This window comes from Bombina bombina, chromosome 3 (assembly GCF_027579735.1).
Source record: "Bombina bombina isolate aBomBom1 chromosome 3, aBomBom1.pri, whole genome shotgun sequence".
Classification (NCBI taxonomy): Eukaryota; Metazoa; Chordata; class Amphibia; order Anura; family Bombinatoridae; genus Bombina; species Bombina bombina.
In genome coordinates, this window is record NC_069501.1 from 72,428 (window position 1) to 99,799 (window position 27,372).

Below are 27,372 nucleotides of genomic sequence, written 5' to 3' on the forward strand. Positions count from 1 at the left end.
AGACTCCGGGCAGTGATGGTCTCCCAGTGGGATTTTATGTAAAGCTGTGGGATCTCATTGGCCCGGACTTGCTAGCGCTATATGAGGAGAGTATACTAATGCTCCTGTATAAACAGAAGGGGGAAAGATGCGACCTTAAAAACTGGAGGCCCATCTCTCTCCTTAATGTGGACTACAAGATCCTAGCTAAGGTGATGGCAAACAGGCTGAAGACGGTTATAGGGCAGTTCATCCACCCAGATCAGACCTGCGGTATCCCTGGCCACAGGATAGCAGATAGCCTTGCCCTCATCAGAGACACGGTCCATTATATCAAGGACCGCCGCATCCATGCGGCCCTGGTCTGCCTAGATCAGGAGAAGGCCTTTAATCGTGTCTCTCACTGCTTTATGCATAGGTTTGGGTTGGGAGATATGTTCTGTACTTATGTCAGCCTGATGTATAATGATATTTTCAGTATGGTACAGGTGAACGGCTGGAAAACTGACCCCTTCCCAGTGCGGTCTGGGATCAGACAAGGCTGCCCTCTCTCACCTCTCCTTTTTGTCTGTTGTATAGAGCTCTTTGCTAAGTGCATCAGACAGAACCCAGAGATCAGAGTGATCAACGTACCAGGACCAGGAAGACATGAGGTTTAGTGCTCGATCTACATGGACAACGTCACCATCTTCTGCGCTGATCATAAGTCGGTGGGGAGACTCATCCAGACATGTGAGGACTTCGGCAGAGCTTCAGGCGCAAAGGTCAACTGCGGGAAATCGGAGACTATGCTCTTTGGAGAATGGCATTTGGCTTCTGAACCACTACCCTTCCCCACCAGACCGAACCTCATCAAAATCCTGGGAGTTTGGTTTGGAGGAGAGGGCAGATCCCTGAAGTGCTGGGAGGAGAGACTTACCCGAGTGAATCAAAAGTTTGGATTATGGAGCCTTAGAGAACTTTCCATCAAAGGGAAAATACTTGTGCTGCGCAACGAGATTCTTCCAGTCCTGCAGTACTTAGCCCAGGCCTGGCGCCCTCTCGCAACTGTGAGCAGGGCTATCACCAGGGCTGTCTTCCAATTCATCTGGGGCTCAAAGGTGGACAGAGTAAAGCGCACAGTAATGTACAAGGAGCCCCACAAGGGAGGCAAAGGAGTGCCTGACATCCCCACCATGCTGCAGGCTTTCTTCGCGTGCAATGCCGTGCGCAGGACCTTGAGAGACAATGCCCTGGGAGCCGCAGGAAACTTCAAGTCCCGTTTCTTCCTTTTACCCCATGGAGGGGTCTCAAATAGGACAACTCCTACCCCTACAACTGGAACACTCCCTGGTTCTACCTTGATGTTTGCAAGTTCGTAAGGGAGCACCATCTGGAGGAGTCAAGCCTGATCTATGGACACCCAAGGTGGTTTAAAAAACGTATAAGGAGTAAGGACTTACTTGAGAACATTCAAGGACTGTCCTCTCAGACAGCTGAGACTGTCTGGAGGAATGTAACTTCAAAGAGACTCACCAACAGGCACAGAGACACTTCCTGGATGGCAATTCAGGTGGGGCTACCCCTCAGATCCTTCATGCACTCCAGAGGACTGGGCAGATACAGCCATTGCCCCCGCGGTTGTGGCGCAGAAGAAACAGCTCTGCATGTATTCTGGGAATGCCCTTTTGCCCAGGCCTTGTTCGATGAGCTAGAGATTGAGCTAAAAGACTCTGTACCGAGGCGGCATTTGTCTATGCACTCGGTTCTATATGGACTTTTCCCACTCACACACACTATGGACGCTGTATACAATGCATGGCGCCTTATGTGCTGTGTCAAAGACTCTATGGTTTGCCAGAAATTGTCTGATCCTGAAGAATGAGAGGAAAACAACTCAGGACTGCTGCAGGCTTATTCACAGCCTGCACAGAGACTATTCCATAATCAATGGCCCTGAGGAGGAGGACTAAACACCCCGCTGCCTTGTCCCACTTCAGCCCTAATCCCATCACAGCCCTAGTCTTGCCCCCACTGCACCTGACCTGGCCCACCCACCCCATCCCCAGCACCGCCCCCCACCTGTTTTTCTAACATGCTAACATAATGATTTATTGTGAATAGTGATTGTATGGATAAAGTTGTAAGATTTGTAAGGATGTAATGAAAAGTACTTAAATGACAGCAGCGCAGTACAGTCTTTAACTGTGCTGCGTCACAGTACATTGTTGTATGAATGCTGTTATGACTGAAAATTATATAATTTATGTATAATAAATAATTTAATAAAAAAAAAAAAATCTGTTCTTATCAGTTTAATATCTGATACGCGCCCTATCTGGGTACCATATATTAAATGGATTTTTGAAACAGGGAGATGGAAGAAGAGCTTGCTCTGTCCACTCCACGCATTGACCTGGTATTGCAGTACCTCCAGGACCAGTGCACCCCTCTTTTGTTGTGTGACAAAAACAGAATCACAACAAGTAGTAGCTGATCAAGTGGGGAAAGAAGCCTCAGCAAGCATCCTCCTGCCTGGCTTTTTTTCCATGTATTCTTTTTTGCTTGTATTTTGTTGGTGCGAGCTGCTTGCTTTCAGACTCTTTTTAACCCCTTGTGTGGTGGCTGAAAAATCTAGAAAATGGCTGTTGGAGAGGCGACGCCTTTGGTATTATTTATTTCATTCTTAATTAGATTATTTCCAAATGTATTTGTTTGGTTGGTTGGTTTATTTATTTGATTTTGTGTCCGTATATATTTCTATCTATTCTAATTATCAATCAATCTAACCTTCTTCTCAGGCAATAAAAGTCCTTTGAGCTGCTGCTTGTGTCAATGTTGTCCGTGTGCTTCTTTCTTCACCTGGTGCCTGGACAGGGAACTAAGCAATGAGTTGAGCGTGCTAGCAAGTTAGGTAGGCATACTTAGAAGATTCAGTAGCTAGGTGCCAGCAGCCAGTTGCTTTCATGTCTCTGTCTCCGGCACTGAGTGCAGCAGCGTGTGTGGGGGGTGGAAGGAGGGGGGCCATGAAAATTGTTGGCTTTTTTGGGCCTAGCCTAGCAGCCAGGGAGCGCCAATGAGCGCTGCTGCTTAGAAATGTCATCAAGCGATTTTGGTGGCTTGCTGCATCTCCCCAAGACAGAGGGAGTGCTTTTGGTGTGCGGCATCCCAGACAAGAGCGTTGCAGTTATCGCTTCTCAGCCTTTTGATTCAGATCAAATTTCTGAGCCATTAGGAGTTGAAGAACCTGTCCCCTCAGCCTGGTGGTGTTTCCTTCAGGTGCACCACCTGCTGCTATTGAGGGGCAGCTATCTTAAACATCCGGTTGCGATAGGAGTTGCCAGTATGGCAGCTATTGTTGGAGTTGTGTCTGTGGAGAGTGTCGTCTGAGAAGTTGGAGGAGTCGGAGGTGTCAGAGGTTGTTTTGATGGTAAGGGGGTACCAGGAGGTTGTAGGCAGGATACTTCTACTGGAACCTACCCATATGATACATTGCGTATCCAAGTGCCTCCTGAACATCAGGTTTTAAAAAATTGCGTATTTATGCAAAAAAAAAAATTATGGTGGCTTTGTTTGGGTTCTCATTTGACCAATTCATGTGCTTCCAAGACTTTTACAGGAAAGGCTATTTTGACATGACAATCATTTCTATCCAACTGGCTAATGTGTTAGAGAAATGTCAGATTTATAGAGCACATGAAGATCTGCAAGGGGTTAAAATTTCCCCTATGTTTGGTGGTGGTGACAATTTACTTATTGTACACATGTATAACCCTCATGTGAAGGAAGAGGAGATTGCCCGTTACCTTATCAGGTTCTGTGCTAGATTTAAACCTGAGAGAAAGGTGTTTAATTCCTATGGCGTCTGTACTGGGGAGTGGAAATTCTGTGTGTCCTTCAGTCCAGATGAGGGGGAATTTGGAAGTTTTTAAGACCCCCCCCTCTGTTCTCCATCAGAGTAACAGAGGTTTTCTGGTCTTCAACCAGATGCCCCCGTACTGTTGTATGTGTTTAAGATATGGTCACGATTCCTCTGATTGTGTTGAGGACCAAGTTTGCCAGTTTTGTAAGCAACCGGTGCATTTGAATAAAGACTGTAGGATACGTATTTGTGATCTCTGCGGTGAGTCTGATCATTTAAGCTGCTTTTGTCCCAAGACGCAAAGGTGGGAGACAAGCAAGCAGCCCTTTGTGGTGCACTTGGGTACTCCTCCTGAGAAGGGAGATTCTCAGGTGCATCCTGTAGCAGAACAGTCTGCCCCTTGTCACCTATGGAGGAAGGGGACAAAGAATTAATTGGATCTCAGGTTGTCCTGGAATCTGTGTTCCCTGCTGAGGAGCATGACCCTATAGATATTGGTGAGGTGGGTACTTCTGACTCAATACAGGGGTATTTTGTTCCTCCTACCTCTTCTCAGCAAGAGAGGTCTGTAGTATCCAAATCAAAATCTGGATCTAGGGCTGAGAAGCTTACATCTGAGAAACCGAAATTGTGGATTCTGTAGTGGATGTTATGGCTAAGGGGGGTGGAAACCCCTATAAGAAGCCGAAATTTTAGCCCGAGGAGGAATCTTCCTCTTCTATGAGCCACTTGGAGCATGTTAATAGATTCTTTGCTCTGGAACAGGATCCAGTCTCCCCCCATGAAGACTTAAAGAATATTGACTTTTATCTTCTGACTTGGACAGATACAATTTCAGTGGCTAGTAGTGATGAAGCTAGCATTATCAGGATTGATGATACATCAATGCCTGCTGGAGAGGTTATAGCAAGCCCTGCGCCCAGTGACATTTCGGAGGGCCAGGATGGTTTCCTGCTTAGGAGGTTCTCTAAGTAGGATACTGTGCTACTCCTCTCCAGATGCATAGAATAGCATCGCTAAATGCACGGGGTTTAAAAGCCCTCGTCGGAGAGAGGTCCTGTGTGATTTTTTTGGGTAATACCAATAATGACATTTGCAAGAAAGCTGTATAGATAAAAATGATAAAGTGGAAGTTTTAGAAAAATATTGGGATAGGGGCCCATCCGTATGGTCTGGGAGTAACGAAAACAAGTCTGTAGGGGTGGGTATCCTTTTTAATAGCCGTGATTTTATCATTAATAGTTTTGTGGAAATTGTCCCGGGTAGGCTTTTAGTTGTCCATGTTAGTTATTTTAATTTTAGTTTTAGGTGTTTTAATGTTTATGCCCAGGTTATTAAAAAGGAGGGGTTAGAGTTTTTAAAGATTTTAGCTTTGTTTTTAGCAGGTTCAGAACCTTTGATTTTAGGTGGGGATTTTAACTGTGTTTTACCAGGTGAGAAGAGGGAGAGTGTGAGTGAGCATTTGGATGGGTCTGCCAGTGTGTTGAAAGGTATGATTGAGGATTTTAGGCTAAATGATGTATGGATGAGGTTGAATGGTGCGGATCCTGGTTTTACGTGGGGTAATAGAGCGGTTAAATCCCGTATTGATTTTATGTTTTTATCAAAGGTTTATAGTTTGCGGTCTTGTGTTTTAAGTGAGAATGTGTTTTCTGACCACAAGCTTTTAGAGTGTGTGTGTGAGTTACCTGCTGAGCAGAATTTTATATCTTCTTATTCGAAACTAAATACCTCTCTTTTAGATGATGATTTTATTAGACAGAGTTTTATTGCTAGTTATAAGAGGTGGAGTTTTAGTCGGGGGGATGAGGACATTATTTTATGGTGGGATAAGGTTAAAGTTTTATTTCGGGACTGTCACGCTGCACCGCTCTAGCCATTGCTAGGGGCACGGCATCTCCATCCCTGCTTGATATCAGAGGCTGTGTCGGGTCCAGATGCGTGTGGCGCTGACGTCATTGCTGCACACTCCTCTGTCTATGCCCATGTGGCGCGAATCCTGCGCCTATGTAAATTCCACAGAAACGATCTATCACTGCCCATGTATAGGTGTTACTTTGTGTGTCTTCCTGGGTGTGATAGATCTTAATATAGATATAGATGTGGCAGCTCACAAGTAAAATGACATAGGAACTTAAACATTGTTTTTTTCATATATCCTAAAACAACACTGTAATACATATTTTTTTATTTTCCAAGATAGGGATTTACAAAATATTTTAGCTTGACCTTTTTTTAGTATCAGTTAACTCGGCTGATTATTTAGGAATATATCTTAATATTATACACTCCCCTTTATTTTGATTTGAAGAATGTACCTTTAAATAGATTTCAGGTACTGTGCACATGTATTTTATTCCTGTCCTCTTGAGAAAGCCCGTTTGCAAAACGGGGGAAACGCGTTGAGGTTTTAGAATTATGTTTTCTTGATCATATCTGATAATTACAGCTTTCTTTAACATTACAAGCCACTGATATTGGGGTCCAGATATCACCCTGTGGGACTACGGTGAATTATTCTGACAGAATACCGTGACTGTTGTTCTTCTATATGTGCATCTATATATGCGGTTTTAAATTCTTGTTCCTGTAAGTGCATTACTGTTTGTGCGCTTTTTGTGTATTTGTGAATAAACACACTTGAATCGTGGTTGCGCTCTTGTTCCCTCTATTGTTTTTCATGTTGATATCGGCTAAGAGGGAAAGAACTCAGCATCGTTGGAGCTGCACCAGAGACACCGTATGCACTACTAGGTGACATCATCCAGATACTTGGATTCATACGCCGGAACTACACGCCACACTCCAGTGGGGAAGTTGGTTTCAGCGTGTATACCATTGGGAAGAAAGTCACCACAGAGGAAGATCTGGTCTGCATTTTAAAGAGATCCAAAAGCTGATTAAAAGCGGAGCTGTTTATATAAAGGTACTGTGCCGGTATAGTTCAGGTGTTGATTCTTATCCCCTCTGTGGACTGCATTCATTGCACATACTGGACATTAGCTCATCATGATGAGAACTCTCTATTTGTATTGACTTTTAGCCGTGTATATATTTAAATATTTAAACACACTACATTATTTTGGCTCTTGGGGATTTTTAGCCCAGAACTTTTTTTCTTAGATTTGTGTATTCATACTGTTTCTTTATACTGTCTGTGACATACTCCCCAGAGAGATATATATTGAAATTTTCTTGGATATTATTTAACACTCTCTATTATTGTTAGCCTGCAGAAGGCGGTTATTTATATCCAGTTTTTTTAGCTGCTATTCACAACATATATTTATCTGCAAGTTCACAACATCTATTTTATTCACTGTGTATATTTTGGGTAGATACACTAATCATTTACCTGGCTGACTCCTTTGGGGAATGTGCACTTAGAGAACCTAGACGTAGAAACTTTAATCTCCTCACCCTGGAAGCTAGTGCATTAAATACCCCCCTAGTGATCCTTCTTCACTTATTAGAATAAGACACCAAAGACTGGCAGGACTTAATGCTCTTAGACAACTATATATTGCATAACATTGTACCTAGGAGCTTAAGAATACTTAAACATCCAGCATTTGAACTGGATTAGGTAGAAAATGCAACTGAATGGGAAACAGCATTGCATGAGTTTTCTATCAAATTAAGATTTTAATAAAACAGAGAACAACGATTAGAGAAAAACAAAATTGAGATAAAAAATTCAAATTTTTAAAACTGAAGAAAAATGGATAAATAGAAATAAAAGTATACAATTTAGAATTAAGAAACTAGATGCAGAATTACAGGCAAACAAGCTAGAAAGTTAGTCAGAGACATTGGGGATTTTAAAGAAAACAGAGTATACACATACAAACAAGAAGCCCTAGCGAAACAAACCAGAGAGACAACCTATTCCACTGTACAGAAAAATAAAAATTCAAATAAAAACAATACATACACTAATCAAAATAGAGAACATATTTTAAAAGACTTCCTCCAACTCCTAGGCAGTATATGCATTCTAATGAATTTAAACCTAGGAGAAATCTTCAATTCTATGATCATAATCATCAATTGAGAACCCCACCACCAAATCAACATTTTATTAGATCAAATTTTAGATCTGATCGTAGGGACCATCAAAACCAGTATAACTATAGGAATGGTTTCTCTCATCATAGAGAACACAATTCCTATTGGAACCAAGAACAAGCTAGATATTGGAAAAACCCAGCACTGTATACAAATATGAATTGCTTAGGAAAGGTCAATAAGTATATGAATATATATATATATCTCTGTTATTTATAGATATTGTATACGATATTTGGCCCTGTGTGGCGCAAAAGTTAAACAACTTTTTTGTTTGTTCTTTCTTTTTCTGACTTTGTAATATGATACATTGCTGGATATAAATATTTAAAAAAAATGAACAAGCTAGATATCATATCCCAATTACTAATAGATTTGAACCATTAAATAAATATGAGACTAGTAATATTTGGGACAAAACGGGAGCTAGACCCAAAAATAATACCACTGAAAATCATCATCATTTTTTATATCATCGAGAGAGACCATAGAACCAGATATATCTGGTTCTACGGTCTCTCTCGATGATCTAAAAAGTCTAGTCCAACCACATTTAAGAAATGGAAAAAGACTACTGGAAATAGACGAGGAACATGAGCAGGGAGGAGAATACAGGCAGCAAGAAAGGAAAAACTAACAATGGATAAATCTGATATTTTTAATCTAGCCTAAATTTTGCACCCAAGTCTAAACCTAACAAGTTTGACAGATTTGTAGACCTAAATATATCAGAAAATTAACTCTAAAAAGGCATGACCTTGAACAACCTGAGAATAGACCCACTAATCAAGTTAAGTATATACAGGCAACTGATACAGATACATTAAGGATTCTACACAATCTAGAAGAAGAAGCTATAGGATACACATCAGAAGCTCCCTCTCCAGATATGCAGGATAATACTGAATTAGAAGCATTATTTACTCTATCTTTACATGAATCTGCCCCTGAAATGATACATTCCAATTTTATCCAGCAGGGTCACAAGGTGAACAAATTCCCTTTTTTACTAAATTAGTTTTAAAAGATATAGAAACAGTTTTTAAAGATGAAAACAACATTTTAAATAAACACAATGACAAATTTGACTATACTTGAAAGGAAAGCTTTACAAAAACTGAGCACTAATAGAGATAAAAGTACAAGAAGACAGAGGGGCGCCTCATGTGTGGTATAATCAAATGGTATGATACAAAACAAACAGAATGGAGCAAAATGAGTACTCACATACTGTTGAAGCACACCTATGTGCTGGTAGAGACAAGCTGCAATTTAAGATAGGTGTGACAGCTCACCCACCAGGCAAAGCTGTGTAGCCTATATGTAGATTCATAATAGAGATATCATGATCTGCTCCGTTGATAAAGGCGGAGGTATTGTTATACAAAAGAGGGACCAGTATATGGAGGAAGCTTCTAAACTATTAAATGACATTCAAAATTATAGGGTTCTTAAACAGGACCCTACTTTGAAATTTACTAAAGATCTTGAGAAATTACTAATGGAAGCCAAAAATGAAGGAATTCTTAATGCTCATGAATATAAATTTGTGTTGAACCCTCACCCTACCACCCCTTTGTTTTACCATTTGCCTTAGGTTCACAAAGATGCAGCCAATCCACCAGGAAGACCCATTGTGTCTGGGATTGACTCTCTTTATGATAACCTTTCCAAATATGTGGATTTTTTTCACTGCCCTTAGTCAGCCAGACACGGGCATTTTTGAAGGGCACACAAGAGGTTATTAGAATTTTTGAGGGGATGAATTGGGAACAAGACATGTTATGGATAACATGCAATGTCTCTGCACTTTACACCTGCATCCCTCATGATGCTGGTGTAAGTGCATTAGAACTAGAACTCATAAGATCCAAGTTCCCAAGGGCTCATGCCCAGTTTCTGGTTGATAGTATTACATTTATACTTACCCATAATTATTTTAATTTTGAAGAGGTATATTATTTACAGACTAGAGGGACTGCGATGGGGACCACCTTCGCACCCTCATATGCAAATCTCTTTATGAACCATTTTGAGAATTCACACATATGGAGTAATAATCGGTTTGATAAAAATATAGTGAAATATAATCATTTTATTGATGACATTATACTCCGGAGGGGTAATGAAGCAGATATTAAATGAACAATAATTAATTAAATCTGGGATTCACAGATCCTCATTCTAGAACTTCGGTTGAATTTCTAGACCTTATTTTATATAGAGATGATGCAAATAAGATTGCAGTAACTAATTATAGAAAGCCTACAGAAAGGAATAGTTTTATTGATTATACAAGTGCACATAAGAAAAGTTGGATACAGAACATCTCATATAGCCAATATTTAAGAATGCTTAGGAATTGTACACATGAAGAACATTTCCTAAAAGAGTCTGAACTTCTGGAAAATAAATAAATTAAGAAATGTTATAATAAAGAACTTTTGAAGAATTCTAAAGAAAGAGCACTCCAAAAAAAAAAAAAAAACAGAATAGATCTCATATCTGCAATAAAACCTTTCATTAAATAACAAAAAGAAGCTCCCATTAGATTTATATCTACATATAATGAAGGCTCTAATAAAATAAGAATTCTTAAAAAACACTGGCCTATTCTAAAGGCAGATCCTACTTTAAGAAGGCAGATAGGGGACCAACCTGAAATAACCTTTAAGAAAGGCAAGAATCTAAAAAACATCTTAGTCCCTAGTAAGTTGAAAAACAAGATAGGAAATGTGACAATTCACAAAGTCTCGGTTATCTGGAACTAAGGGCATCCTCAAATGTGGAAAGTCCCAATGCCAAATGTGTAAGCATAGTAACAATACATCTAAATTTTATAATTCGGATCATTCCCGAGAATTCAACATTAAAATTAGGAGCAATTGTAACTCCACCTTTGTAGTCTCTCTCTTGGAGTGTGGGTGTGGCCTATTTTACATAGGCCGCACCAAAAGAAAAATCAAAAAGTGGTTCTATGAACATGTGTGCAATATTAAAGAAAAAATAAACACAGTGTACCTAGACACTTTATGGAAGTAGATAATTGTGACCCAAGTAGTTTGAGGATCCAGGTGATTGATTGGGTGCCACCCAGAGAGAGAAAGATAGACTCCTAAAACTTCAAAAATTAGAAACCCTATGGATATATACCTGTAGAATGAAATGTTTAACGCCATTAGGCCTTAATATAGATATAGATGTGGCAGCTCACATGTAAAATGACATAGGAACTTTATATCCTAAAACACTAATACATATTTTTTTATTTTCCAAGATAGAGATTTACAAAATATTTTAGCTTGACCTTTTTTAGTATCAGTTAACTCGGCTGAGTATTTAGGAATTTATCTTAATATTGTTCTCATTAATATCACAGGGGAATTTTATTACATCACATTTTAGACGGAATAATTGGAAATATAATTTTTATGTATTGTATTTTATATGTAATTATATGTACCTAGGTTAGGTGTTCATGTTTTTAAAATGTTTTTAAACTGTTTCAACAAATCCAAGTATATAAGGGGTTAACTATTGGGACTCTTTCCCAGGGGGGGATGTATTTTCTACACTCCCCTTTGTTTTGATTGGACAAATGTACCTTTAAATAGATTTCAGGTACTGTGCACATGTATTTTATTCCTGTCCTCTTGAGAAAGCCCGTTCGCAAAACGGGGGAAACGCATTTAGGTTTTAGAATTATGTTTTCTTGATCATATCTGATCATTCCAGCTTTTCTTTAACATTACAAGCCACTGATATTGGGGTCCAGATATCACCCTGTGGGACTACGGTGAATTATTCTGACGGAATACCGTGGCTGCTGTTCTTCTATATGTGCATCTATACATGCGGTTTTAAATTCTTGTTCCTGTAAGTGCATTACGGTTTGTGCGCTTTTTGTGTATTTGTGAATAAACACACTTGAATCGTGGTTGCGCTCGTTCCCTTTATTGTTTTTCATGTTGATATCGGCTAAGAGGGAAAGAACTCAGCATCGTTGGAGCTGCACCAGAGACACCGTACGCACTACTAGGTGACGTCATCATCCAGATACTTGGATTCATACGCCAGAACTACAGGGAGTGCAGAATTATTAGGCAAGTTGTATTTTTGAGGATTCATTTTATTATTGAACAACAACCATGTTCTCAATGAACCCAAAAAACTCATTAATATCAAAGCTGAATAGTTTTGGAAGTAGTTTTTAGTTTGTTTTTAGTTATAGCTATTTTAGGGGGATATCTGTGTGTGCAGGTGACTATTACTGTGCATAATTATTAGGCAACTTAACAAAAAACAAATATATACCCATTTCAATTATTTATTTTTACCAGTGAAACCAATATAACATCTCAACATTCACAAATATACATTTCTGACATTCAAAAACAAAACAAAAACAAATCAGTGACCAATATAGCCACTTTTCTTTGCAAGGACACTCAAAAGCCTGCCATCCATGGATTCTGTCAGTGTTTTGATCTGTTCACCATCAACATTGCGTGCAGCAGCAACCACAGCCTCCCAGACACTGTTCAGAGAGGTGTACTGTTTTCCCTCCTTGTAAATCTCACATTTGATGATGGACCACAGGTTCTCAATGGGGTTCAGATCAGGTGAACAAGGAGGCCATGTCATTAGATTTTCTTCTTTTATACCCTTTCTTGCCAGCCACGCTGTGGAGTACTTGGATGCATGTGATGGAGCATTGTCCTGCATGAAAATCATGTTTTTCTTGAAGGATGCAGACTTCTTCCTGTACCACTGCTTGAAGAAGGTGTCTTCCAGAAACTGGCAGTAGGACTGGGAGTTGAGCTTGACTCCATCCTCAACCCGAAAAGGCCCCACAAGCTCATCTTTGATGATACCAGCCCAAACCAGTACTCCACCTCCACCTTGCTGGCGTCTGAGTCGGACTGGAGCTCTCTGCCCTTTACCAATCCAGCAACGGGCCCATCCATCTGGACCATCAAGACTCACTCTCATTTCATCAGTCCATAAAACCTTAGAAAAATCAGTCTTGAGATATTTCTTGGCCCAGTCTTGACGTTTCAGCTTGTGTGTTTTGTTCAGTGGTGGTCGTTTTCAGCCTTTCTTACCTTGGCCATGTCTCTGAGTATTGCACACCTTGTGCTTTTGGGCACTCCAGTGATGTTGCAGTTCTGAAATATGGCCAAACTGGTGGTAAGTGGCATCTTGGCAGCTGCACGCTTGACTTTTCTCAGTTCATGGGCAGTTATTTTGCGCCTTGGTTTTTCCACACGCTTCTTGCGACCCTGTTGACTATTTTGAATGAAACGCTTGATTGTTCGATGATCACGCTTCAGAAGTTTTGCAATTTTAAGAGTGCTGCATCCCTCTGCAAGATATCTCACTATTTTTTACTTTTCTGAGCCTGTCAAGTCCTTCTTTTGACCCATTTTGCCAAAGGAAAGGAAGTTGCCTAATAATTATGCACACCTGATATAGGGTGTTGATGTCATTAGACCACACCCCTTCTCATTACAGAGATGCACATCACCTAATATGCTTAATTGGTAGTAGGCTTTCGAGCCTATACAGCTTGGAGTAAGACAACATGCATAAAGAGGATGATGTGGTCAAAATACTCATTTGCCTAATAATTCTGCACACAGTGTACACGCTACACACCAGTGGGGAAGTTTGTTTCAGCGTGTATACCATTGGGAAGAAAGTCGCCACAGAGGAAGATCTGGTCTGCATTTTAAAGAGATCCAAAAGCTGATTAAAAGCGGAGCCGTTTATATAAAGGTACTGTGTCGGTATAATTCAGTTGTTGATTCTTATCCCCTCTGTGGACTGCATTCATTGCACATACTGGACATTAGGTCATCATGATGAGAACTCTCTATTTGTATTGACTTTTAGCTGTGTATATATTTAAATATTTAAACACACTACATTTATTATTTTTGCTCTTGGGGATTTTTAGCGCAGAACTTTTTTTTTAGATTTGGGGGTGATAGATCGTTACTGCTATTTGCCTCTCTGCCTGATTAAACCCTAAATTGCTGGATTGATATACTGCTGATGAACTCTGTCTTACTTGTCTGCTTGATTAACCCCTTTTGTTCTGGGTAGCCTCTCTGTTGCCAAACTCTGCCTGCCTGACCTTTCTAGTGATTTACCCTTGGACTGCTTTACCATTGCCCTGAAGACTATCCTGCCTGTGGTGAGTGCTGCTTATCTCATCTTGCAAATTTTTTCTGCTCTGGAATATTCCCTATCATTCCGGCTCAATGCCGGGATAAGAAGACTAATGGCCGAGTTCGGTCTGATAGTGGAATATCCCACGAGCATAACAGGGACTTTTTTTTATTAAAAAGGGTAAAAGAGTGGCTAGGGAAAAGAGATTTTATTGTAAATTAAATTTTAGACTTCAAGCATTTTATCAGGCACGTTCTTATGGTTTTAATGTAGACGATGATATTTTAAAATTAAAAGAAGAAATTAGGAGAAATTTAGAATAAAAGGGGAAACAAATAATTTTTAATTCTAAAGTACAAGTTTTAGAGGAGGATGAGAAGTGTTCTAGGTTCTTTTTTAAAAAATAAGTTAGTAAAAAGAGTTTTATGGGGGGTATAGAGGGGAAATCTGATATTAATGGTATGAAGCAAGAGGTTTTTAATTTTTATTCGGATTTATATTCTCCCAAATTTTTAGATCCCTCCCTAAAAGAACATTTTTTATCACAATTGGGTTCTTCTTTTAATTTTAATGATCAATCTTTTTTAGCTCAGGATTTTAGTTGTGCGGAAATTTTAGGGGTTATTAAAAGTTTTAGTAATGGTAAGACCCCGGGGAATGATGGGTTACCAATTGAATTTTATACGGTTTTTTGGGATGTTTTAAAGGATGATTTTATGATTTTATTTAAAAAGTGTGGTGATTTTAATATTTTACCTTTATCTTGGACGCAGGGAGTTGTGGTTTTAATTTATAAAAAAGGTGATAAAGATTGTATTAAGAACTGGCGTCCCATTACACTTTTAAATACTGATTATAAAATTTTTACTAAACTTTTAGCATCCCGTTTGAAATCTGTCATTTCCAAAGTTGTAGCCCCCTGTCAGGCCTGTGCGGTGCCTGGGAGGAGTATAACGGAAATTTTAAGCACGATTAGAGATTCGATATTTTATTGTTTAGATAGGGACCAGAGCTTGGCTCTTTTTAGTGTAGATTTTGAGAAAGCCTTTGATCGCGTGTCACATGAGTTTTTATTTACGGTTTTAGAGAGGATGGGTGTGCCTGTACGGATGCTGAATCAGATTAAGAGTGTGTATGATGGTTGTGTGAGTAGAGTGTCTGTTAATGGGTTTTTAACTGATGGTGTTTTTATTAAGTCTGGGGTTAAGCAGGGCTGTCCCCTATCACCTATTTTATTTATCTGTTGTGTTGAGCCACTATTATGTGCATTAAGAAAAGACAAGGTGATTTGTGGTGTGCCTGTTCCTGGAGGGGGAGGAACGCAAGCTAAAACCGTGGCATACATGGATGACATCACCATTCTGTGCACTGACATAGTCTCTTTAAATAGAGCAGTAAGGACTGTGGAGTGGTTCTGTTGTGCGTCTGGGTGTAAGATGAATGCGGATAAATCTGAGTGTATGTTGTATGGCCGGTGGGACAGTTTGCTTGGTGTGACTGTGCCGTTTGTGAGAGATAAGATTAAGATTTTAGGCATCTATTTTACGGGTAACATGAAGTATGGTTTTATTTCCCCCAGTTTTATTTTTAAAGATAATTATCCGTGAATGTTTTATTTTTTATTGGGGGGCTAAAATGGAGCGTTTTAGAAGAACTGAATTACAGAAATTGTCTTTTAATGGTGGGAAGAACGCTCTGGACATGGATAGGTTTTTAAGTTTTAAGTTTTTATCCTATAATATAAAGATGACTCTTTGCAGTGAGGATTGCATTGCTAGTTTGTTTATAAAATACACCACTGGATTTATTTTTCACAAATACAAATGGGTTCAATTGGCTTTGAATAGACCTTATGCGTTTAACCTGCCCAAACATTATGTGGTTTTAGAGAGAATCATTCGAGTTTTTAAGTTGCAGAATTTTACTACAGAGACTTTAATTGACCATAAGAATTTATTTTTTATTTTTACACTGGCGAAGTTATAAGTCCTATTGCAATTGTCTCTCCGCAAGTCTGGAAGAATGTGGCGCATAAATTTCTATCTAACTTCCATAAGGATTTGGCCTGGGGATTGTCACAGACTCTCTCCCTACCAGGGAATTCCAGCATAGACGGGGCCTGGTTGCCAGTGCCAAGTGCCCTCGAGCAGGGTGTGAAAGTTGTGAGACGCCACTTCACATCTTTTGGAACTGCAGATTTGCACAAGAGATCTGGAGGCAAATTAGTCCCCTTCTAAAGTGGGTAGGCGGTCTGAGGATTCTCAACCATGAGGCTGTTTTATATGGCAAGATGCTTTGCATAGCGGAAGAAAAGTTTTTATATGTCTGGCTTATTATTAATTGTTTTAAAGAAGCTATCTGGCTGGTCAGAAATACAGGGAGTGCAGAATTATTAGGCAAATGAGTATTTTGACCACATCATGCTGTTTATGCATGTTGTCTTACTCCAAGCTGTATAGGCTCGAAAGCCTACTACCAATTAAGCATATTAGGTGATGTGCATCTCTGTAATGAGAAGGGGTGTGGTCTAATGACATCAACACCCTATATCAGGTGTGCATAATTATTAGGCAACTTCCTTTCCTTTGGCAAAATGGGTCAAAAGAAGGACTTGACAGGCTCAGAAAAGTAAAAAATAGTGAGATATCTTGCAGAGGGAAGCAGCACTCTTAAAATTGCAAAGCTTCTGAAGCGTGGCCATCAAATCAATCAAGCGTTTCATTCAAAATAGTCAACAGGGTCGCAAGAAGCGTATGGAAAAACCAAGGCGCAAAATAACTGCCCATGAACTGAGAAAAGTCAAGCGTGCAGCTGCCAAGATGCCACTTGCCACCAGTTTGGCCATATTTCAGAGCTGCAACAAAAGCACAAGGTGTGCAATACTCAGAGACATGGCCAAGGTAAGAAAGGCTGAAAGACAACCACCACTGAACAAGACACACAAGCTGAAACGTCAAGAAATATCTCAAGACTGATTTTTCTAAGGTTTTATGGACTGATGAAATGAGAGTGAGTCTTGATGGGCCAGATGGATGGGCCCGTGGCTGGATTGGTAAATGGCAGAGAGCTCCAGTCCGACTCAGACGCCAGCAAGGTGGAGGTGGAGTACTGGTTTGGGCTGTATCATCAAAGATGAGCTTGTGGGGACTTTTCGGGTTGAGGATGGAGTCAAGCTCAACTCCCAGTCCTACTGCCAGTTTCTGGAAGACACCTTCTTCAAGCAGTGGTACAGGAAGAAGTCTGCATCCTTCAAGAAAAACATGATTTTCATGCAGGACAATGCTCCATCACACGCGTCCGAGTACTCCACAGCGTGGCTGGCAAGAAAGGGTATAAAAGAAGAAAATCTAATGACATGGCCTCCTTGTTCACCTGATCTGAACCCCATTGAGAACCTGTGGTCCATCATCAAATGTGCGATCTACAAGGAGGGAAACAGTACACCTCTCTGAACAGTGTCTGGGAGGCTGTGGTTGCTGCTGCACGCAATGTTGATGCTGAACAGATCAAAACACTGACAGAATCCATGGATGGCAATCTTTTGAGTGTCCTTGCAAAGAAAGGTGGCTATATTGGTCACTGATTTGTTTTTGTTTTGTTTTTGAATGTCAGAAATGTATATTTGTGAATGTTGAGATGTTATATTGGTTTCACTGGTAAAAATAAATAATTGAAATGGGTATATATTTGTTTTTTGTTAAGTTGCCTAATAATTATGCACAGTAATAGTCACCTGCACACACAGATATCCCCCTAAAATAACTATAACTAAAAACAAACTAAAAACTACTTCCAAAACTATTCAGCTTTGATATTAATGAGTTTTTTGGGTTCATTGAGAACATGGTTGTTGTTCAATAATAAAATTAATCCTCAAAAATACAACTTGCCTAATAATGCTGCACTCCCTGTATTTTACTTTTTAATCATGAGCTTTTATCTGTAAAGAACTGTATCCAATATGCTCTTAGTTTAATTCATATTTAATTTTTAAGAGACAAGAAAAGCATTGGAGAAAAAAGAAGCAAAATCTCACTTCGGAGATGGATCTTCTTGTAATGATATTTAATGCTTTTCTAGGAACAGCAGTAGGGTCAGTTAGTTGGGTTGGGTGAAGAGAGGGACAGAGTTTAGGATGAGCTTATAGGGTTATTCTGAGGGACGGTTCTTTTATGTCAGTTCTTTTATGCCAGTTTTTACAGATTTTCTCTGGCTGTATTTTTCACAAATGATGTGATTGAGTTCCTCATTGGTTTTATATGTGTATTCTCCTTTGGAGGAATTTAAACTGGAGGTTAACTCAGTCTTGACTGAGTGAAAAAAAAATCTTTATTTTTCTCACTAATCTAACCTAAGGCATCTGAAGGACCCCCACACTCAGCCTGTTGCCCTCTCCTGCAGGTTTGGGTGCTGCTGCTATTGGGTGTGAGGCATTATCTTCAGTAAATGATAGGAGGTTGGTACCATAGGGCGATCAAATTGTTTATTCCTACCAACACCTGGTAGATCAAATTGTTTATTCCTACCAACACCTGGTGGCCACTTGTAGTGGCCTAAAAACCTCTGCATAACACTAGTGAGGTGGAATACTCGGGCAGTCTCTTAGGACTTTGTTGATGGTCTCCAACAACGGGTGGATTTATGCTGGGGCTAACCACTCCTAACACCTGTGAGGATCAGCGGACATTTTAACTAGTGCACTGAATACAGGGCGATAAACCCCCTAAGTAGATCTCTGCATAGATCTTAGGAGAACTCCCTTAATAGATCTCCACACAGATCTAAGCAAAACCCCTTGGTAGATCTCCGCACAGATCTGAGCAAGTGAAACTCCCCTATGAGATCTCTGCACAGATCAGACAGAGGACCGCGATAGGAGCCTCTCTGCTTCCACAGACAGTGCACCCTAGCAGCCCCTACAAGCCTTTACAGGACCTGCTCGACCACAGTGGAAGCCTGCTCTCCCGTAACAGTGCCCTCCTTTGGCTAAGGCAGGAATAACACCCGGGAGAAAACCGCACTCCATCACAGCACCCTCTGTTGACTGCCTGGAGAACTGCATGCGAAACCTACACCTCCATTACAGCTCCAGAGGCTACACATCACCACTGACCTTCCAGACAGTAACCACAGGGATGGACAGCGAAGGCTTTACCACAGTGAAGCATAAAAATGGGTAAACAGATCAATCGCCCCAAGAAGGACAAGACAACAACAGCTCCCTTGGCCCCGACTGCCAGCAGAACTTTCCCTGCTCCGCTCTACAGCAGCAGCAACCAAGGCCCCCCCAGCCCCAGGAAGCAGCAGCCAGGGTAAACTACCACAATTAGATCCGTGGATGAAGCAGACGGTGGCAGCTCAGCTGAAAGTGGTGGAGGGCAGGTTACCAAGTGTAGATGAGGTTTTTTTTTCTGCAAAAATCTCTTACAGGACCATGGCTTCCCCAGTAATGAAGTCACCTCAGTGCAGACAGGCTATAAAGGGGATGTTTCTCATCACATTTTTTACCATGGCTGCCTGCAAGTGGTATTGGAACATGGTCCAGTCAAGAATAAAGAATAAGCCATTCTCACAGTTTCTCTGGAACTGCCCAATCCAGAATGAGGAAAGGAGAGTTACAGTGGTCCCGAGGAGCCCTTACAGCTCTGGTAAAGATGTCGCTACCTTCCAGGGCCGCTTTTGCACCGTGGTAAAGCAGCCCATAAAGATCCTAATCAAAGGAAGCTACTGAACTGGGAACTATTCAGTTATAGTACGCCTGTGGGCCGACAAAGATGCGAAGGAACACCTACTCCAGAGCTTCTCCCTCTGTAACTACAGTATTCTTTACTATCTTGACCTCCCAAGGACCTGCAGGAAGTGCGGACAGCTCAGTCATCATGACACAGACTGCAAAGAGTGAGTCTGCATCAACTGCAGGAGTATTAGGGATGCGTATAGACGCCAGTGCATTTTTACCTTTCTAATGTCTCAGAAATGTGATATTTACAAGTTGCAGGAATATGCTTTACCTTTTTCTCAGTCCTACAGGCATTTGTCTGGACAATGTTCTCACAGCCCCTCCTATTGGTCTGGGGGGTAGTGACTGCAGGAATGCTAGCATAGCCATTTTGATCACGGGTGGACATTTCACAGTTGATTGTCCATGAACTCATCTGCGGCCACTTGTTGGTAGTAGTGTTGGTAGTAGACTGTTTGTGGGCAGGGGAGTCTGTTAGGCTCATTAATGTGTATGCCTCCCCTGATAAAAATGAGTGACTGGAACTTTTCCAGTGCCTCAGACCGCAGCTTGCAACCTCCAAGACAGTGGTGATGGGTGGAGATTTCAACTGTCCGATTGAGGAGGATGGGCGTAGCTCTGTCCCAGCAGCCAAGCTCGACCTTACATCTAAACTGTTGAGGGAGATGAACAGTGAGGCATCCTTTAGGGACGCTGTGGGTACCATGGAGGCCAGCTCCATGAATTATACTTGGAGCCACCCTGATGGCTCAGTGCACTCCAGGATCAACTTCCTGTTCACTTCCAGGGCAGTCAGACATATGCAGTACTCCATGGTCCCCTGCTTCTTCTCTGACCACAGGGCCATAAGGTTTACAGGGGAACTGGGCAATAGGTTTCCATCTGGCCCAGGCTCCTAGAAGCTGAACTGTGCCCTGCTGGAAAGGGAGGAGATAAGAGGATCTGAGGGGTGTTTATACTGCATGGAGAGATGAGATGCGTGCCTTCCCCACTGTAGCTCATGTTAATCTTAAGATTCACAGTTTCCTTCAGGTTAAGGGCAGACACCTGGTGAGTGAGAGGAGGAGGGACTTTAGGAGCCTACAGAACCGTCTGCAGTCCCTTCAGGATCTCCAACTCTGCGGATGGGATGTGAGCGAGGAACTGGAGACCAAGAGGTTCCTAAGAGGGAACTTTGAGGAAGAATCCAGGAGAATCATCTTTCATACCAAGGTGGAAAACCTGGAGAAGGGTGAGAAATGTAACTCTTTCTTTTTCAGGAAACTCCATGCTGCACACATGCCCCTGACTGAGCTGCGAGACCCAGACGGTGTACTGAGGCAAGGGAAGCAAGGGGTCCTGAAAGTGGTCACATTTCTACAGGGATCTCTACTCCCCCAAAGAAACAGAGGAATCTGATGCGGATAGGTTCCTGTCAGGTATCACTAACACCATTGATCCCACAGGTACTGCCTCCATGGAGGCCCCGCTAACAGGCGAGGAACTGCTCTCTGCTGCTAAATCTTTTAAGCCGGGTAAGAATCCGGGCAGTGATGGTCTCCCAGCAGAATTTTATGTAAAGCTGTGGGATCTCATTGGTCCAGACTTGCTAGTGCTATTTGAGGAGATGGTGGTGGGGGGCAGGATGCCAACCTCTATGAGGAAGAGTATGCTAACGCTCCTGTATAAACACAAGGGGGAGAGATGTGACCTTAAAAACTGGAGGCCCAGTGATGGCAAACAGGCTGAAGAAGGTTATAGGGCAGTTCATCCACCCGGATCAGACCTGCGGTATTCCTGGCTACAGGATAGCAGATAGACTTGCCCTCATCAGAGACACAATCCATTATATCAATGACCACTGCATCTGTGCGGCTCTTGTCTGCCTAAATCAGGAGAAGGCCTTTGATCGTGTCTCTCACTGCTTTATGGGGAGTGTACTGCATAGGTTTGGGTTGGGAGATATGTTCTGTGCTTAAGTCAGCCTGATGTATAATGATAATTTTCAGCACGGTACAGGTGAATGGCTGGAAACCAAACCCTTCCCAGTGCGGTCTGGGGTCAAACAAGGCTGCCCTCTCTCACCTCTCCTTTTTGTCTGTTGTATAGAGCTTTTTCGCCGAGTGTATCAGACCGAACCCAGAGATCAGAGTGATCAACGTACCAGGACCAGGAAGACATGAGGTTAAGTGTTTGATCTACATGGACGACATCAACATCTTATGCACTGATCATCAGTCGGTGAGGAGACTCGTCCAGACATGTAAGGACTTCGGCAGAGCTTCAGGCGCAAAGGTCAACTGTGGGAAATCAGAGACTATGCTCTTTGGAGAATGGCATCTGGCTTCTGAACCAATACCCTTCCCCACCAGACTGAACCTCATCAAAATCCTGGGAGTTTGGTTTGAAGGCAAGGGCGTGGCCCTGAAGTGCTGGGAGGAGAGACTTACCCGTGTGAATCAGAAGTTTGGACTATGGAGCCTCAGAGAAGTTTCCATCACAGGGAAAATACTGGTGCTGGTATGAGATTCTTGCAGTCCTGCAGTACGTAGTCCAGGCCTGGCACCCTCTCACAACTGTGAGCAGGGCCATAACCAACCAGGGCTGTCTTCCACTTCATCTGGGGCTGAAAGATGGACAGAGTAAAGCGTACAGTAAATTACAAAGAGCCCCACAAGGGAGGCAAAGGAATGCCTGACATCCCTACCATGCTGCGGGCATTTTTCGTTGCAAAGCTGTGCGCAGGACCTTGAGAGACAATGCCCTGGGAGCCACAGGAAACTCCATATCTTGTTTCTTTTGCCTCTATGGAGGGGTCTCAAGTGGGACAAATGGGACAGCTACTACCCCTACAACTGGAACACACCCTGGTTCTACCTTGACGTGTGCAAGTTCATAAGGGAGCATCATCTGGAGGGAGTCAAGCCTGATCTATGGACCCCCAAGATGATTTACAAAGGTATAAGGAGTAAGGACTTACTTCAGAACATCCCAGGACTGCTCTCTCAGACAGTCAAGACTGTCTGGAGGAATGTAGCTTCAAAGGGACTCACCAACAGAAACAGGAACACTGCCTGGATGGCAATTTAGGGGGGGCTACCCCGGCCCTCAGATCCTTCATGCACTTGAGAGGACTTGGCAGATACAGCCATTGCCCCCGCGGTTGTGGCACAGAAGAAAAAGTTCTGCATGTATTCTGGGAATGCCCTTTTGCCCAGGCATTGTTGGATGAGTTAGAGACTGAGCTAAGAGACTCTGTACTGAGGCGGCATTTGTCTATGCACTCGGTTTTATATGGACTGTTCCCAGGCACACACACTATGGACGGTGTATACAATACATGGCGCCTTATGTGCTGTGTCAAAGACTCTCTATGGTTTGCCAGAAATCATCTGATCCTGAAGATAGAGATGAAAACAACTCAGGACTGACACAGGCTTTTCACAGCCTGCTCAGAGACTATTCCATCATCGATGGCCCCGAGGAGGACTAAACACCCTGCTGCCCCTTCATACTTCAGCCCTAACCCCATCCCATCACAGCACTAGTCTTGTCCCCACTGCCCTCTGCCCGGCCCACCCACCCCAGCCCCATCACTGCCCCCCCCCCCACAACAGAAGTTTTTCTTACATGTAAACATAATGATTTATTGTGAATAGTGATTGTATGAATAACATTTAAAGATTTGTAATGGAATTTATGTATAGACTCTGTACTGCGCTGCATCACAGTACATTGTTGTGTGAACACTTATCACTGTAAATGATATAATTTATGTATAAAAAAATAAAAAATCTGTTCTTATCAGTTTAATATCGATACGTCCCCTATCTTGGTACCATATATTAAATAGATTTTAGGAACAGGGAGATGGAAGAAGAGCTTGCTCTGTCCACTCCACGCATTGACCTGGTATTGCAGTAACTCCAGGACCGGTGCACCCCTCTCTTTTGCTGCGTGACAAAAACAGAACAAGTAGTAGCTGATCAAGTGGGGAAAGCCTCAGCAAGCAGACTTCTACCTGCCTTTCTTTTTCATTCAGAATTTCCTACTTTTTATTTGGTCTGCGTGAGCTACTTGCTTGCTGCTTGAACGTCTAGAAAATGGCTGTTGGAGATGCAACGTCTTAGGTATTTATTTATTAATTTTGTGACATTTATTTCTATCTATCCTTCTCAGGGAATAAAAGTCGTTTGAGCTGCTGCTTTTGTCAATGTTGTCCGTGTGCTTCTTCTACCTGGTGCCTGGACAGGGAACTAAACAATGAGTTGAGTGTGCTAGCTAGGTAGGCAGCTAGGCCCTGAAGATCCAGCAGCCAGGTGCTTCTCGTCTCTCTCTCTGTCTCCAGCACTGAGTGTGGCGTGTGTGGGGGGGAAGGAGGGGCCATGCAAATTGGAGAGCAGATAGCTGCCCAGTCAGGCAGCAGGTACGAGCTGCAGCAGCAGCTAGCAGGGGGTATTCCTTGGCCAGTTAGGTGGGTTTAGCTGGCTGAGGCTAGTAGTTTGCTTTTTCAGGCCTAGCAGCCAGGGGATGCCATGGCCTCCGCTGCTGCTTATAAAAAGAAAAAAAGTAAATTGTGCGGCTGCATATCCCGAGGCAGAGGGATTACTTTTAGCGTGCGGCATCCCAGACAAAAGTGCTACAATTATCGCTTCTCTGCCTTTTAGCTAGATCAAGGAGTAATTTTATTTACTTGATCTAGTCAGAGGTTGCTAAGGGACACCCTCACTTGGCCTGTTGCCCCTTGCCTTCGGGTTTGGGGCACTGCAGCTATTAGGTGCTGGGGCACAACCTGAAACAAACGAGAAGCGGTCTGTAGCTGTTTTTTTTTTGTTTTCTTCTGGAAAGACCCACCCTCTTGGCCTTGGGCTCTTTCCTTCCTTTTTTTTTGAGGGGGTGGAGTCCTTGCTGCATTTGGGGGGGGTGGCATTCCAACTTCTAAAAATACAGTTCGTTTTTATGTTCAAGAATCTGTTATTAGTTTGGTTACAGAAAAAAAATGATTTGAGGAAATTTGAATTAAGTGATTTATTCTGTAGTTTTTTCCATCCTGCTGCTGTATACAATTTTAGAACGTTGTATTTGAAATATGCTAAACATGATCTATTAAAAGGTATTTGGGGGGATTTATTGTATATATAGGAAGATGTACTTTTAACCCTGCATATGTACAACCCATATATTTCAGAGGAGGATATTTTGATATATGTGCATATTTACTGTTCCAAGGTTCTCTTTATAGAGAAATTGCTTAAAGAGCAGGGAATTTGGAATGGTAAGTGCTTGTATCATGTATAATTTCGAACTGATGAATCTTCCTTTAATGGAATTAAATGTCCTCCTATGATTGTGTTTATTGGTTCCAACAAAGGCCATGCCTTTTATAGGGGTCATGCGAGTTTTTGTAGAAAATGTTTAGCTTATGGTCACAAAATTTTAAACAGTGTTAAAAAAATTGTACTAATTGCCAGACTGATTTACATGCCACCAGTGAATGTAAAGTAAAGAAATGTCATCTTTGTCATTCCTTAGATACTTTGTTTAGTGAATGCCCAAGAAAGTCCAAGCCAACCTATGCAGGTGTTAAGGTTGATGTTGGTAATAAAGATTCTGATTATTTTCCTGTAAACTCAGAAGAAGAATGTCCCAGTCACTCTGAGAATTAGTTTGATGAGTTATTTGCTGATAATGTTGTTTCCCCATCAAGGGGTTCTCTTGTTTCTTCTGTTCCCCTGTAGGTGTGATGGTTCATGCAGTTAAGCCTCAGAGAAAGAAATGGAAAGTTTCTGGATGTAAAAGGCCTAAGATTTCATCGGTGGAGAATGATGGAAGCAATCAGGTTCAACCAGAAAATATGACTGATCCAGTGGAGCCCAGAGTTGTGGAATCTGAGGGCATAGATGCTGGTGTTGATGGCGTTGGTAAATCCCTTTCCTGTTCAGAAGAGGTTGTCTCTTTATCTTGTATTTTAGAAGCATCAAGTATTCCATGTGGCCAGAAGTCTCCAGTGTGTATGTCATCAGCCGATGGAGAGATGGGGAAAATCTTTTCAGGAGTTGAAGTACCCGTGGAGTCTGGTATGGGGGAGTCCCCTATGAATACGACGACTTCTTGTAAAAGGCCAAGAGCAGATGAGAAGAAGGGTGAGAAAGTGTGCCTGACAAGTAGGTCATTGGTTGAACCTGTTGTGTGTGGATGTTTCTTCTTTTCCAGGGGTTCAAGGCTCTTCTAGTCTTCCCAGAAGTTTCCTTTCTTCTGTTCCAGACAGAGGCTCTGATGTTGTGCAGAGTTTTTTTTTCTAAGGAGGCAGAAAGAGGATCAGATGTTGCAAGTTTTCCTTCTCAAGTGGCTCAAGCTGAGACTGACTTTATTGATGATGGGTCTTCTGAAGGTAGTTTTATGTTGGGAGAGGAGGTTTCAGAATTTTCTGATCCTGTTTCTTCTTATGAATGTGTAGTTACCAAAAGACCTTAATGTTTATAATGGATATCAAGGTTATAAGTTTTAATGTGCGTGCTATTAAAACAAAAGCACGTAGGTTGGCTTTGTTGATATTCATCGTAACTTTGGGCATCCATACAGGAATGTGCGTTGCCATCACCTCCCAATTATGTTTCCTTTCAGGGCCATCTGTCTGGTCGGGAGGCAATAACAAATCTGCTGGTGTGGCTATATTGTTTAATAATAAAAATTGTACTGTTTTAAGTTCCTCTGAAATTATCCCTGGAAGAGCGTTGTCTGTACAGGCGATGTATGATGATTTACCTATTAATGTGGTTAATGTCTATGCTTCCCCCCTCAAGCAGGAGAGGATTGATGTCCTTCGTTTTTCCCTGAAATCTGATGTTAAAATCTAGCTGGCGATTTTAACACTGTTTTGCAGCCGGAGGGGAGGAAGCATAAGAGAGATTATATTTCAGTAGACATTACATCCAAACTCCTTGCTGAATTGGTGGAAGATAAAAATTTGGCTGACTGTTTTGGCAAAGTGAACCTTTGTGATCCTGGCTTCAGGTGGGGGAGAGGTAACACTCAGTCACGTCTGGACTATGTTTTTTTTTTTTTTTTTTCCCATTACAGGCAACGCTCATTGATAATTTATTTTCTGACCATAAAATACTCTGTGCAACTTTGAGAGCAGATGGTGACAATAGAGGTACTGGATTTTGGAAGTTTAATGCCTCCCTATTAGAAGAGCAGGTTATTGTTAAGAATTTCATTAAAAACTGTATAATAACTTGTCTTACCTTAAGAAATGTTATGCAACTCAGTATGGGTGATGGGAGATGGTTAAAAATGAGACTAAGGCTTTTTTTGTGAGATGGGGGAAAATCAGTGCCCATCAGAAAATGTATCAGGACTTGCAAAAAAGGTTACAATGGTTGTTTAAGATGAGAAACAATGGTTTTCAGGTAGATGAGGAATTGTTGCGTACCAGAAAGGAGATTAATTAAAATTAAGAGATTGCTAAATCTATTTTTGGTTCTAGGGGAAAAATGCATCCTCTTCTTTTTCAAAAATCCTCATCAGAAAAGTAATATGCCTGTTTAAGTGGAGGGTGGTCAGAGGGAAACCACTGCTGCTGGTATAT

The 27,372-nt window shown here is 41.6% G+C and overlaps 1 non-coding gene and 1 pseudogene across 1 annotated transcript; both read left to right on the forward strand.

Annotated features, from left to right (window-relative positions):
• Window positions 1-2,217: 2,217 nt before the first annotated feature.
• Window positions 2,218-2,411, forward strand: LOC128654975 (U2 spliceosomal RNA). The gene has a single exon (XR_008401597.1). It is a non-coding gene; the product is annotated as a U2 spliceosomal RNA (small nuclear RNA).
• A 21,135-nt stretch (window positions 2,412-23,546) lies between these two features.
• LOC128655054 (uncharacterized) lies at window positions 23,547-23,727 on the forward strand (annotated as a pseudogene).
• Window positions 23,728-27,372: the final 3,645 nt, after the last annotated feature.